This window comes from Microcebus murinus, chromosome 2, assembly GCF_040939455.1.
Source record: "Microcebus murinus isolate Inina chromosome 2, M.murinus_Inina_mat1.0, whole genome shotgun sequence".
Taxonomy (NCBI): domain Eukaryota; kingdom Metazoa; phylum Chordata; class Mammalia; order Primates; family Cheirogaleidae; genus Microcebus; species Microcebus murinus.
In genome coordinates this window covers 29,724,217-29,740,496 of record NC_134105.1, presented here as the reverse complement: position 1 = coordinate 29,740,496, position 16,280 = coordinate 29,724,217, and positions in this window count along the sequence as shown.

Below are 16,280 nucleotides of genomic sequence, written 5' to 3'. Positions count from 1 at the left end.
TGGAACTCTTGTACACTGTAGGTGGGAATGTAGATTGGTGTACCCATTATGGAAAACATTATGGAGGTTCCTAAAGAAATTAAAAATAGAATTACCATATGACCCAGCAATCCTTCTTCTTGGTATATACCCAAAGGAAACCAGCTTGTAAAGACATCTGCACTCCCATGTTCACTGCAGCATTACTCACAATAGCTAAGATACGGAAACAATACATGAAGGGAAACTGTGACACACATGCAATGGAATATTATTCAGTCTTAAAAAAAATCCAAAGAGATCTTGCCATTTGCCACAACATGAATGGACTTGGAGGACATTAAGCAAAATAAGCCAAATACAGAAAGAAAAATATTGAAGGATCTCACTTATATGTGGAATCTTAAAAAAAAAAAAAAAAGTCAAACACACAGAGACAGAGAATAAAACAGTGATTACCAGGGTTGGGGGGGGTGGAGAGGAAATGGGGAGATATAGGTCAAAGGATACAAAGTAGCAAATATATAGGATGAGCAAGTTGAAATATCTAATATACAACACGAGGACTATAGTTAATAGTAGTGCATTGTATTTAGGATTTTTGCTAAATGAGATTATAGCTGCTCTTGCCCTGGGGGAGGGGGTGGAGGAGAGAGGAAGTAAGATGATAGATGTGTTAATTTGTTCCACTGTAGCAACCATTTTATTATGTACACGTATCTTATTTAACACCGTGTTGTATGCCTTAAATATAAAATAAAATTTATTTTTTTAAAAAAGATTAACTCAAGCGGGGGAGCAACTATGAAGGTGTAAAAAGAACTCTTTGGAGTCTTTAGACTATCCTAAGGGTCAGGAAACTTGCCAAGGAAGCAACAAATTGGAAGGGGCCCTCTCCTTAAATCTGGGATTTGAACACTGTTGGAAAACGTGTACTATGATGTGAAGTGTGCTGGGTTGCCAAGCCCAGACGTGGTCTTGAGTCTCCAGGTAAGCAGGCAACATGCCCAGGAGAGGCTGGCTGGTGTGTGCACAGAGTCCGAGAGTCAAGCATGTCCTTACTTGCAGGCAGAACGGTGCCAGGCATGGGAGTCATGGTGTCGGTGTCTGGAGGGCCACTGGAAACAACCCTCCAAGGGAGCGGCGGGTGGGCTCTGGCTGGCGGCTGGGCGCACCCAAGGGAGTCAGGGTGTCAGGCGGCTCAGCCCCAGAGCAGGGCGGGGTTGAGCACTGTCCACGTCAGGAAGGCTGTAGGAGGTGGGCACAGGGCTAGGGCTGGGGCTGTGAGCTCGCTGGCATTAGCACGCTGGAGCAGAGCGCTAATAGACGTCCCCCGTGCATGTGCCTCTGGCAGCAGCAAAACAGGAGCACACTGACTCCAGGACAAGTTTCTTCCTCCTGCAATGTCCCTCCAGCGCCACCTACTGACAAAGTCCAGCCTTGTTCTCACTGCAAAGGAGAAAGGCTTTCAAAGGGGTGATGCCATCCTGACAGCAGTCGTGAAGGGTAGATCTGGAGTGCAGAGGCAACACATTGATAACTGTCACATCTAGCAATCTAGCAGAATCGATCTGTGAAATAGTAGTATAATGGGATACTACTCAGCTCTAAAGAGAATGAATTACTGACAATACAGTCGGCTCTCCTTATCCATGGGTTGCGTATCTGGGGATCCAACCAACCAAGGATTGAAAATACTGGGGAAAAAACAAAAACGAAAATCCCACAATAAAAACAACAATACAACAATAAAAAATAATACAGGTAAAAATTATACAGTGTAACAACCAATTACATAGCATTTACATCGCATTAGGTATTATAAGTAATCTAGAAATGATTTAAAGTATACAGGAGGATGTGGGTAGTTTACATGCGATTTCTGTGCCATTTTATGTCAGGGACGTGAGCATCTGGGGATTTTGGTACCCGAGGGGCTCCTGGAATCAATTCCCTGCTGATGCCAAGGTAGGACTGTAGTCAACAAACTAGATATGTTGCAAAAACAGCATACTGAATGAAAGAAATCATCTGTTCAGTTTAGGCTTAGTTTAAAAAGAAAGAAATCAGACACAAAGGGTAAATACTGTTAAATGAAATTCTAGAACACACAAGACTAATCTATAGGGACAAAATGTCAATTAGTGTTGGCTGAGGATTTGAGGTGGGTGGAGGTACTGGCTGAAAAGGATTACAAAGGAATTTGAGGCGATGATGGAAATATTCTATATCTGGATGGTGGTGATTACATGGGTGTATACATTTATCAAAATGCATCAAACCATACCCTTAAAATGAGTACATTTTATTCTATGGAAATTATTACCTCATGTATGTCTACTTTTAAAATATCCAAAAATCAGATGTCTATAGTTGTGTAAGATGTAGACCACCAATCACCTTCCAAACCCTGCCACCTGGTAAATTCCAGAGCTGGGGTCATTGGAGAGGGTCACAGCTTTCATGGGAACATGGGAAACCTTCCCTCTTCCTACAGGTGGTGGATTCTCGAAGTGGGAAAGCCTCGGTGGTCACAGTAGATCATTTTGGTTATTGCTGGGAACAGATCAGATGGCACATCTGGAAGGAAGTTAAGAAAGTCAGTCATGGTCTCTCTGAGGGTGGTCCCCTGCATTTTCCTTTAGCTCAGCCAGTCCTGGGTATCTACCCCAGAGACCTGTCGGATGGTATCAGTAGTGGGCACACATAAAGATGGTCAGCTCAGAACCATCTGTCGTGATGGAGAGTTAGAGGCAGCCTCAATGTGTGCTGTCACTGGGGAAGTCGACGAGGATAACATGGCAGAGGCACTCTAAGGATAGAGGACAGAAGGCAGAAACACAGATGACATAGACACACACAGACAGATCTTAAGTATAGAACCCTAGGTGAAAAGGCAGAAAACAATAGCAAGTCTAGAGAATAATGTGCACAAAAATTTTAAATACAGCCCACAAAATAAAGGAAAATATGTTGAAAATATGTCCCTATGACAGAGAAGTCATATTTTATAAGAATATGTACATATACATATCAAAATATTTTGAGAGTTTTTTAATAAAGGGAGAACTGGTAAATGAGCATAAAAATGAATAAGTAAATAAGAGAGGGGCCTTGCACAGGCCAATGATAAAAGTAGGTTGTGAACTAGGGAGAATGGTTAGCTCAGTCCTCTGCTCCTGGCATTAACAAAATTTCCTCATCCCAACATTAAGTGTATTCCAAATGGACTTTGACTGCTAAACATGATATAGAAGTAAACTGAGGCTGGGCACGGTGGCTCCTTCCTGTAATCCTAGCACTCTGGGAGGCTGAGGTGGGAGGATTGTTTGAGATCAGGAGTTTGAGACCAGCCTGAGCAAGAATGAGACATCATCTCTACCAAAAATAGACAAAGGACCCTGTCTAGCCAGGCATGGTGGCATATGCCTGTAGCCACAGCTACTTGGGAGGCTGAGGCAGGAAGATAGCTTGAACCCAGGAGTTTGAGGCTACAGTAAGCTATGATGATGCCACTGCACTCTAGCCTGGGCAACAAAGAAAGACTCTGTCTCAAAAAAAGAAAAAAAAAAAAAAAAAAAGGAAGTAAACCAAAAGATCCAAACCAAGTTGTCTGGATTATATAAAAAGGCAGGGACAACAGGACTTCTCAGGAGCATTCCACTCACCCATCATCAGGCTAAAGCTGCCTTGCACTTCCGTGCTGATCTCTCTGCACAGGGTTATGGGAACTGTGAACTGTGCAGGATCATGTGTGTATCAGCATGTCCATGCCTTAAATGTTGAGATTAATAGAGAGAATCAGAATTCAGAGTCCACTTGCAATTTTCCCTAGGCTTTACTCCCTATGGAGGCTCTTGGTTAAAAATAGTAAGATTTCCATTTAAATTTGATGTAAAGAATGGGAATTGAGGCGTATGCTAGACTCAGGCAGCAGGATAACCAAGACAAGGTGGTGGCTGAGAACCGTCTTGGTAAAGAGGGCCTTACCTGAGGGATGTGCCCTCCAGGTGGCATGTCTGCTGGTCATCATCCAGCATGGTTGTCCCCGCATGATGGAGTGTGAGAGTCATCAGGCCTGCAGAGGGCTGTGTGGGGCCCCATCCTAGCAGGAGCAGGGGAGGTCTATCTGGACCCCAGGCTCATGCAGCTGGGGGAAGAAGTAGGGGCAGGGGGCAGGGCTGGGGTCAAGGGAGGGGTGTCGGAGAAGAGGGGAGCAAGTCGGAAGGGGCGGCGAACAGAAGGGAGAGGGAGGGGAGGAAGGGAGGTGGTGGGGGGTGTAGGGGGACGGGCAAGGGTGGAAGTGACCCAGGCAGGGAGATGAGAAGAGAAACTGGCCAGAGGAGGGACACGGTCTGGGCATGAGGTAGGAAGAGGGCCAGGTTGGTCTGAGTGTCTGGAGACTGAGGCTGGCACAGGGCGAAGAGACAGAGAAGTCATGGGGACAAGAGGCAGGGCAGAGGGAAAGGAGGGAACTGAAGGCCGAGCTGGGGTGCAGCGAGAAGTCAGGTGAAGAGGAGATCGAGCAGGAATGAGGCAGGGCAGTTTCTTCTTCATGGTTCTCAGTTGAGAAGTGAGGGTCTATCGGTGGGTTCAGTGTTCTGCATTCTTTCTTTCTTTGATTCCATTATGACTCGGATTCCCTTAAATGAGAGTTGAGATTCTAGGACATTTTGAGTTGGAAGATACCTTAGAGATCCCTGGGTGCAGCTTTCTCCATCTTACACATTAAGATATAAAGGCCCAGTAGACTGTCCAAAGTCACCAACAATTAGTTAGGGGCATAGTTTGGACAAAACCCAAGCCTGAGCTCATAGAAACAATCCCAGGATGACCCACCAAGTAGTGGGTCAAAAGCACAGGGCTATCGGAGGGGAACCTTCTGACCAGAAAGGCCCACCCTAGATAGAAGCAATGGACATGCTTGCTCTTCTATAACCCTGTAAGTAATCTTAAAAGGCACCTTCCATCTCTGTCTGCCCATTGCCAGAAGCTGCAATGAGCCCCTTGTCTCCCCACTATGGGAAAGCTCACTACATACACCCAGGGAAAGGATTGAACATGAAGAAAACAATATTGATCCCCACACCAAGCAATAATTGAGCTCAAACCCAGGCCTGATGTTACAGGACCTGGGGAAGAAGGTTCTGGAGCAGGGGAAGCAGTCACTTAGAGTCCCTGTCTATTCATTGCATTAGATGCTCCCACACCTTTCTCACCATTTGTCTCATTAGAAGTTCACCGGCCAGGAGATGCTACCTACATTTTAAAGAAGAAGAAATTAGGCCCAGAAAGGGGTAGACACTTGCTCAGGGCCACACAGCCTTGGAATAAAAACACCAGGACCAGAATTGGCACCTGTTTCTGTGCCCTTTCCATTAAATGACTAAACTGAAAAATGTGATGGGAAGATAAGAGGTCATGGATATAAGGACAGCAACTATAATCACCCCTTCAACATAGAGTGGTCTCTGCGTCTATGAGCATCTTATCCCCAAAGCCCCACCTTTCTGGCCCTATCTTTCTGGTCCCATTGTCTCTTTGCCACTCATCTCCAGTACCTGCCCTTACGCCCTCCAATGGAAAGACATGCAGGCTGAGAGGTGTATTGGCCAAAATGGGCAGGTTATACTGCTGTAGCAAATCCTGAAGCCCTGAAATCTTAGTACAATAAAAGACTATTTATCATTTATGCCATATTCTGATGAGGGTTGGCCCACTCTCCTGGGCATCTTTCCTCTAAGAAATGATGTAGGGACATTTTGTACCTATATCCTAAGTGACATGTGGCTCCAAGGTCACTGAGGAAGGGAAAGAGAAAGATCTAGAAGATATCATCTAGGATTTTAGTTTCATATTATTCTTCTAAACTTTCTTCTAAAATGTTTTTTTAATCAACAGGCATTTGAATTTACCAGAACATTTTACTTGTTTATTATTGCTTTTGCTATCCAACTTTTTCCTCTTAGAACTTTTCTTCTACATCCCCTTGTAATTCATGGGAAAGTCTATGGGTGAAAATGTATATTTTTGTCTCCACACTTGAATGAGAATTTGTTTGAGTTTAGAGTTTTAGGTTCAGCATTATATTCTCTCAGAAGTTTGAAGCTATTGCTTTAATATATTTTTACAACCAGTGTTACAGATGAAGTGTGAAGTCAACTTGATGCATATTCCATTGATAGGGAATCTGCTTTCTTTGTGAATGCGTTTAGGATTTTTCTCATTAACCTTGGTTTCTGAAATTTCATTACACTATTCTTTTTTTCATTCATCCTGCTAAGTCCTTTGTGAGGTCTTTCCATCTGAGGGTTTCATTAATTCTGGGAAATCCCTTTGAGAATTGCTTTGAGAAGTCTGTGTGCAATCTCTTCTCTCCTTCTGGAACTCCCGTTTGAAGGATGTTGGAACTTCTGGACCTGTCTCTTAACTTCCCTTTGAAACTTTTTATATCTTTTTGTTTTAGGGATACATTTTGAAAGACTTCCTTGGCTTAATCTTCCAGCTCACTGATCTCATCTTCACCTACATCCCTGCTGCTGTGTGGCTCTTGAATATTTTATTGCAGATTAAGTTTTTCATTTCCAAGCTCTTTAGCTGACTAATGTCCATGGTGCTATATCCTCTGTCATCTCTGGAGATACTAATTTTTCTGAAGTCCTATTCTGCTTGCTCTGTTTTGTTGGAGCTTCTTGTGTCTTTAATGATTTCAGAATTTCTCAAATGTTTGAGATTCTTGTGCATGCATCTTTGTCACTGACACATCCTGGTAGCCAATCTAGTTCTGGCTTTCAGGGAGTCCTGCTAGTTTCTGGTCTACTGAGGAAAGCCCTTCTTTGTTTCCCAGCAATGGTGAGAGAGACTGCCTGGGTTTGAAACCTGGCTCCCGTACTCACTACGTAAGTGACTTTCGGTAAATTATGCAAATTCTTGTGTCTCAGCTCATCCAAAAACTGGCCACAGTACTTATGTAATAGCATTGTTATAAAAATTAAAGGAATCAATGCATATAAAGCTCCTAGCACAGTACCTAGCACATTATAAGCTCTATGTCAATATTATTATTTTATTATTATTCTAAAAGATTGATTGGTAAAACAATATATTAATATATAATATAATATATTGTATTATATAATATATAATAATATAATATAATTAATATAATATATTAATATAATGTCATACTATTTCAATAGTCCTTAAAAGCAAAATTAAAGTTTCTGATAACAATCCTTTCAAAGAATATTTATCTTATTTATTTCTATATTGTTGGACATTTAGAATTTTCCAAATTTTTTTGATTATGAGTAAGCTGAAATAAAAATCATTTTATATGAATTTTGCCTATTTACTCATTTATTCAACAAAAATTTCTTAAGCACCTATTTGGTGCCAGGCCCTACACATAGGGGATACAGCAACAAACAAAACAGACAAAAACCCTGGTTACCATTATGGAACTTACATTCTAGTGGGTAATAATAGTTTATACTTACTGAGCCCTTCCTACATGCCAGGCACTTTACTAACTCATTTAATTCTCACCCTACAAGGTTGCTATTATTATTATCCCCATTTTGCTGATGAGGAAGAAGAGGCGTAGAGAGGTGAAGTGACCCCCAAGGCCACACAGCCAGTAATTGGTTGAGCCAGGGTTTGAGCCAGGGTGGTGGCAGGAGACAGCAGTGGTGGTTATCTGAGTTTACGGTGGTGCTCTAGAGAGTTTCTGACAAGACATGGCAGCGGTCTCTTCTGGAAGCTCTTTGTAAGCCACCTTTAAGGGAATGGACCTAATTTTATGAAAGCCTTTAAGAAGGAGAAAGACATGTTTACAACCATGTTTTAGAAATATCACTATTAACTGCAGTGTGTGGAATATATTGAAGGAGAAAGCAAGGAATTCAGTTAAAAAGTTATCGCACACTAAATCAGGTGACAGGTTGTAGAATGGCCTCAACCAGGCCAGGGCATGGGGATGGAGGGGATGACTTGAGATAAAGTGGGAGGTAGAATGGGCAGGGCTTGCTGACTCACTGGCTGTGGGAGTGAGGTACAGGGAGAAGTCAAACTTAAAACCCAAGTTTCTGGCTTAGGAAATGGTTGGGGGGGATATTGAAAGGGCAGGTTTGTTTGTGGGGAAAAGGAATGAGAATTGATAGGTACTGGTCTTGACCTATTAAGAATCAGATGCATGGTAGGACATCCACTGGCATTCGGGTTGTCAGCCAGAAGCTCAGAGAACAGATCTGAACTATAGATGCTCATTTGACAGACATCTACAGAAATATAATCTTCAACAATATGTACAGTGAGAAAGGATAGCACCTAAGACCAAGAAACAGCATCTATGGCCCAAAATAGATTAAGAGGAGCTCACAAAGGAGACTGAAAATGAGCAGACTGAAAGGCAGGAAGAAACCCAGAAGCATGCAAAGAAGAGAGTGTTTTAAGCTGAAGCAAAATAACCCAGAAACAAACCCTCACATGTATAGTCAAGTAATTTTTGACAAGGGTGCCAAGACCATTCAATGGTGAAAGGACAGTCTTTTCAACAAATGGCGCTGGGGAAACCAGATATCTATATGCCAAAGAATGAAGCTGAATTCTTATCTAACACCATATGTAAAAATTAACTCAAAATGGATCAAAAACCTAAATATAAAACCTAAAATTATAAAATTCTAAGAAGAAACACGGACACTTCTTCTTTTGGAAGAAATTATGACATTGAATTTGGCCATGATTTCTCAGATATGACACCAAAAGCATAGGCAAAAATAGAAAAATTTGATTTTATGAATATTTAAAATTTTGGGGCATCAAAAGACAATACAAACAGAGTAAAAAGGCAACCCACAGGACCAAAGAAAATATTCTCAAATCATATATCTAATAAGGGATTAATATCCAGAATATATGTAACAACAAAAACTAAACAACCCAATTAAAAAATAGGCAAAAGACCTGACTAGACATTTCTCCAAAGAAGATATGCAAATGGACAATAAGCACTTGAAAAGATGCTCAACATCATTAATCTTAGGGAAATGTAAATCAAAACTACAGTGAAATACCACCTCATATCCAGTAGAATGGTTACTATAAAAAAAAAAAAACCACAGAGAATAATAAGTATTAGCAAGGATGTGGAGAAATTGGAACCCTGTGCACTCTTGGGGAGAATGTTAAATGGTATAGCTGCTATGCAAAACAGTATGGCAGTTCCTCAAAAAATTAAAAATAAAATTTCCATGTGATCCAGCAATTCCACTGCTGCATATATACCCCCAAGAATTGAAAGCAGGGTCTGGAAGAAATATTTGTACACCCACGTTCATAGCAGCATCATTCACAATAACTCAACTTGGAAGGAATCCAACAGAATAACCAGATATGGCTAGTGAAAATTCCTAAATACCTGTCACAACAGTGGCCTGAAACTTCTGAAGTGGGAAGTAGGGAAGCTGTGGCTTGTCAAGAATCCAAGAAAATCTGAGCAACGCTTACTTTGAATGAGAAGCTTACAAACATTCACAATATTGACGGACAACCTGCCCCCGTCAGCATGTCCAGGAAGCATCAGTTTCTTTTGCAGCGGGTCAGAGGTCAGATTCTCACAGTGTTGCCAGAGAGTGTATGAGATAAGCTCTCACTGGAAGGCACTGTGGTATAGTGAGTGGAATGCAGACAGGCTGTAAGTGAAAACTACATGAGATGGAAGAGAATGCAAATACAGGAATCTCCCAAACCTGCAGGAACCCTACAGAAACTGGATAAGGTTGTCACAACCAGTTATAAACCATTTGCTAACCATCAGTATGATACTGAATATGAGAAGAAAAAGAAGATGGAAAGAGAGTAGAAGGCAGGGTGCGGTGGCTCACGCCTGTAATCCTAGCACTCTGGAGGCCAAGGTGGGAGGATCGCTCAAGGTCTGGAGTTTGAGACCAGCCTGAGTAAGAACGAGACCCTGCCTCTACTAAAAATAGAAAGAAATTAATTGGACAACTAAAATATATAGAAAAAATTAGCCGGGCATGGTGGTGCATGCTTGTAGTCCCAGCTACTCGGGAGGCTGAGGCAGAAGGATTCCCTGAGCCCAGGAGTTTGAGGTTGCTGTGAGCTAGGCTGACGTGGGCCATGGCACTTTAGCTGGGACAACAGAGTGAGACTCTGTCTCAAAAAAAAAAGAGAGAGTAGAGTACAGGCTGATAAAGACCAAGTTTTAGCCTTACTATTTGCTGCATTTGAGAAACACCAGTATTACAACACAAATGACTTGGTTGGCATCACTATACAACCTGTGTTGCACCTCAAGGAAATATTGAATGAAATGGGTATTCAAAATGTGACTGGGTCAGCCATGGGAAACCTCAGAATAACTGTCAGAGCATTGGCTTTATTCATGTACCAGGCCCAACCAGAGGGCTAGCTTGCACCAGAGGGCTAGAAATCCGACTTCAAGAGTACCAGTCTCCCTACTGCTTTCCTCTTTCTCCTCTGTCCTTACACTCTGGCAGGTCCCAGGCAGTGGTTAATGAATAGGGAAGGGGATGAGCAGAAAGAGAGGAAAGAGCAGAGCGATAAAGGCCCTTGCCCACTGCAGGCTTCCTGCCTGAAGTAATTCCCACCTGGAGAAGATAGGATGCAAGAGTTAAAGTGATACCAGTCTGTGTTGTGTGGTCTTTCTCCAACAACAATCCACTGCTTGAGTACAGGCCCCAAAAGTCAGAGTTGGTTTTATCAATGGTTGGGGTTTTTTTAGGTTAGTATGATGATGATGAAGGGAGAGGTCTGAAGCTGTTTGCAAAGATCTATAATGACGGCCCATGGAATCTATGCTGGGAAAGGTGGAAAGTAGAGACAGGAAAGGGGGGATAAATAGTGGAAAAGTTAAAGTCTGGGAGGTCCCAACGAGGTTGTAGAATTATTGGAGTGTGGGCACCACAGCACCAGAATTGGAAAGATAGGAGGTGGTGGTCAGGGATGTTAAGTAACTTTTATAAAGTAAGATAACCACCAAGAGGATGGTAGTGTAATTGATTGTCTAAAGCTCATGTTCATTGTTTCTGTGCTATTATGAACCCTTGGAGTAAAGCTGGCCTTTCCATCTTCATAACATTCTCTCCTAGAAACTGTGATGTCAGCTTGAAAGAATACTGTATTTTCTAGCACCAGTTTCCCCCATGTTTTCTATAGTCTTTCTTGGGAAATAGTTCTTAGATCTTCCCATATTCTTCCTTCCTGTTGTACCCTGCTGAGTCAGGTCTTCATTATCCATGACTGAAATATCCTTTCTACATAATCGTTTTTTGGTGGTTCTTTTATCGAGACAGAGTCTCACTCTGTTGCCCGGGCTAGAGTGCCGTGGCGTCAGCCTAGCTCACAGCAACCTCAAACTCCTGGGCTCAAGCAATCCTTCTGCCTCAGCCTCTCGAGTAGCTGGGACTACAGGCATGCACCACCATGCCCGGCTAATATGTTTTTATATATTTTTAGTTGTCCAATTAATTTCTTTCTATTTTTAGTAGAGATGGGATCTTGCTCTTGCTCAGGTTGGTTTCGAACTCCTAACCTTGAGCAATCCGCCTGCCTCAGCCTCCCAGAGTGGCAGGATTACAGGTGTAATCAGAGCTAGGATTACAGGCGTGAGCCACTGTGCACAGCCAGTAAAGGGAATCTTGATTTAAGTGATCTCATTGATATCCTAAAAAATGACAATTCCTGGCTGGGTGTGGTGGCTCAGCCTGTAATCCTAGCACTCTGAGAGGCCGAGGCAGGAGGATTGCTTGATCCCAGGGGTTTGAGGTTAGTTGTGAGCTAGGCTGACGCTATGGCACTCTGGACTGGACAACAGAGTGAGACTCTGTCTCAAAAAAACCCCACAAAAACCAAAATCAATTCTTGTTAAAATTCCAAATGCTCTGAGTGACATATAAAGTCCTGGCCAACATTGGCTAAATCACACAGGGCAGGCATTTTCAGTCCACACAGAGAAGCACATGGAAGAGAAATGAGCAGGCCAGTCTTTACATAACAGATTGCCTGGCACACGATGGGTACTCAATGATGTTTCTTAAATGAGTGAATGGCTTTTAATAAAGGAACACTTACTAAATATACTCATCCAATTAGACTGTTAAGGACAATTCATGATTGAATTTAAGTCAATTTGAATGGGAAAGTGAAGCTCTGGACATCATTTTTAAATAGACAGATACAATTTTATGTATTTATTGTGTAGCTCTGGAAATTTTAAGAACAAGTGAATAAAGTGACTCCAAGGACTTTATGGCTGAAAGGCTAACAATATTTGGAATAAAATGACTGTCAGGATTATAAAAATTCATTTTGAGGATTGCAACTTATTTACTAGAACAACATGACTAAATTGATCAAAGCCTGGTTCTGTATCCGAAATGTATAGAGGTACTAAAAATTATATTCAGAATTAGTGGAAAGGGTGAATGAAACGTTGGGAGAAAGTGCCAGATACCTGGTACCGCCAAAGCTACCTCCTATGTATCATTTTCCTCTACTTACACCATAAAAACTATATTCAATGCTTATTTATTATTGTGTCCACTGAGAGTCTTTGAAATAGGCCATGGTCTTCCCTGATAGATCAGAATTCTGATTCTATGTTCCTTCACCCTGCTCTTGACAACTGCTCAGTCTTTTGGTCTTTTTGCCCCTCCCCATTGTTTTCAGAGGCAGACACCTACTCGTTATTGAACTCTATTGAATGTCTTTGAAAAAGTAGAAGCGCCCCACCTTCAGGTTTTCATACAGAAGCTGGAAGTGGGTGCTTGGATTTTATTGGTTCACTCATTCCTATGATACCATGTGAAAAAATAAGGGCTTATTTATCACAGGACCAATAGCTTCTTACTTAATAGAGCAAATTGTTCCAGTACCAGAAATATGTTTCTGCGAGGAATTGCTGACAAGTGCAAAAGTATTTTTATATTCTTTAAACAGTACTTGTGGAACATATTCATCACCCCCAAGGCAGGGTGATTGATGAGAGATGCCTTAAAAACTGCACTTATCATTGCCTGGCCAGTCTCACAAGTGGAAAGCCCTCTTGTCCTTTACTTCCATTAATGACCCAGGAAACTCTAAGCAGCAGCAGTTGGACAGGATGTCTGAGGCCCCATCTAATCTCCATGACCGAAATTCTGAATAACAGTCAGCTTCCTAGAAGCACAGGTTCCATTTAGTAGAGTACAAAGTGGCAGTTCTCAAGCCTGGACCCGGGATGCTTAGTCAAGCTCCCCAGAGAAATGCTGAATCACAACCTCCTGGGGTGAAACCCATGATAAATACAGTTTTAACAAGCTGTAGAGTTGATTCTTTTGCTCAGCCACATTTGGGAAGCACTGATACATATTCAGATTAGGGTACAAATTATATCCTTATGCCAGTCCATATGATGCTTTGCAGTAAATAGGTTGATGCCAGAGTCAGTGTGGGTTATTTCAGTGACAGATTGCATTTGTGCTAATGTCTCTAGCATACTTGTCATTGCATTTAGGATAATTTAACCATTATCCTACTCTAATGTAGGAACTTCTCAATCTGCTTATTTTTCATATATAATAAACTCATATCAGGTTCCCCTTATCAAGTTGCATATTTCCATACCAAACCACGTTTAATGCTGTTGGAAGCTTTAGAAATAACATATTTAACAGCTGAGTTGTGGCTGCTTGTCCCCATTAGCTTTCATTTGTGGCTATCACCCATCTTGACACAGCAGATAGCCATCTGTTAATATTTCCTTGGGCCAAATGATGTGCATTTCAAGTCTCCTGAATTTTACTTCTTGATTTCAATCAATTTATTGGTAAAAATGTCCATATCCAGTGGATTCAGAACACTAGCAAAAGTGCCACCTAAGATTTTTCTTTTTTTTCTTAACTTTGGTATCCAAACATCTCAGGAATAGTAATCCTCCAGCTTCAGTATGCATAATAACTACCTGCAAGGGGAGGAGGAGCTTTTTAAATGTAAATCCCTGGTCTCTACACCCACAGACTGATTAAGCAGATATGGGATGAGGCTCAGGAATGTGCCTTTTTACAAGTCCCCCCCCTCCAATAATTATGTACACTGAAGTTTGTGTGCACTAAATACTAAAGCAATATTTACACTCTCCTCCTCCTCCGTTTTAACAATAGACATAGATGGGAAAGTGGAAGAGACAGCAATAGTCAAAAGTTAAGAGAATATTTGTATTTCTTGCATGCTAACTGAATGCTAACTATCATTTGAAGTGCTTTACCTATATTAATCAACTTAATCTAGCAATCCTAAGAGGCAGTCCCATTATTATTTTCTACACAGACAATCATGCCAACTGTGAATACTTTTTTCTTCCTTTTCAATCTGAATGGCTTTTTTTTTTTAAAGAGATGGAGTCTCAGTCTGTCACCCAGGCTGAAGTGCAGTGGCATAATCATAGATAGCTCACAGCAGCCTCAAACTCCTGGGCTCAATCAATCCTCCCACCTCAGCCTCCTGAGTACCTGGGACTACAGGCACACATCACCATGCCCAGCTAATTTTTTTCTTTTTTTAGAGACGTGGTCTCACTCTGTCACCCAAGGTAGAGTATAGTGACTAGATCATAGCTCACTGTAACCTTGAATTCCTGGGTTCAAGCGATCCTCTCTAGCCTTAGCTAGGACTTCAGGCACATGCCACTGTACCTAGCTAAGTTTTAAAAAAATTATTTGTAGAGATGGGTTGCCCAGGCTGGTCTCAAATTCCTGCCATCAGAGCATTCCTCCTGCCTCAGCCTTCCAAAGTGCTGGTATTACAGCATGAGCCATACCACCCAACAGCTGAATGCCTTTTATTTCTCTATTCTTACGACATTTGCTAAAACTTCCAGAGCAATATTCAATAGGAGCTGTCACAATAGACATTCTTGTCTTAGTTTCTAATCTTAGGAGAAAAGCATTTCACTTTTCACCATTAAGTATGACATGAGATGCTCTTTGTAGATGCCCTTTACCAGACTGAAGTTCTGCAATTTCTATGCCTAGTTTGCTAAATTTTTATTACAAATGGATGTTAAATTTTGTCAAATGTTTTTCTGCATCTATTTGGATATGATGATGTGGTTATTCTTGTTGAGCCTGTTACATGTGGTGAATTACATTGATTATCAAGTGTTGAACCAGCCTTGTATTTCTCGGGTAAACCCTATTTGGTTGTGATGTTATCTTTTTATATATTACTAATTTTGATCTACTAACATTTTGTTGAAGAGTTTTTGCATCTATGTTCATGAAAAATATTGGTCTGTAGTTTTCTTGTACTGTCTTTGTCTAGTTTTGATTAAAGGATAATGCTGGTCTCATAAAATGAGATACCAAGTATTGCCTCTTTATCTTCTGGAAGAGATTGTGAAGAATTGCTTTTTCTTCCTTAAATGTTTGATAGAATTCACCAGTGAAATCATTTGGGCTTCAACTTTATGTTTTTTGGAGCTATGCATTGGATCTCTTTAATAGATAGGACTGCTCACTTTATTTCTCCTTGAATGAGGTTTGATAATTTGTATCTTTCAAGGAATTACTCCATCTTATTTAAATTGTGGCATATATGTGCAGAAAGTTTTCCTAGTATTCCCTTTTATCTTTCTAATGACAGCAGGAAGAACAGTGATTTAATTATTATGTCAATAATAATTTTTGTCTTCTCTTCTTTTAAATCAGTGTTTGGTTTCATTGATTTTTCTCTATTTTTCTAATTTCAATTTCACTGATTACTGCTCTTATCTTTATTATTTCCTTCCTTTTGCTTGCTTTAAAGTTTATTTTTCTTTTCTTTTTCTAGTTTATTTAAGTGGATTAGTCTGTTTTGGAGTCTGCAAAACCATAATACCAAATTCTAATTAGAACAGCGTCACATAGACAAAAAAACCTAGACAAACCTATAGGTGCAAAAATTACATATAAAATATTTCATTAAAAAAAATCACAGAAAATAGTTAATAGGGAAAACCAATATTATTATATCAACAAATACTAAAAAGCCACTGGCTCTCACTGAGCCTTATTTTAAAAAGAGGGCCTCCTCTGCTATGTGAAGCTACAAGAAGATGGCATCTGCAACCAGAACCTGACCATGCTGGCACACCTCAATCTTGGACTTCCAGAATCCAGAACTGTAGAAATAAATTTCTGTTGTTTATACTTAAAAAAGGATATGTTCAAATCATTCAACAATCAAAACTATATTCAAAAGGAGAAAAAAGCCAGAAATGCCTCACCCTTACCCCTGCT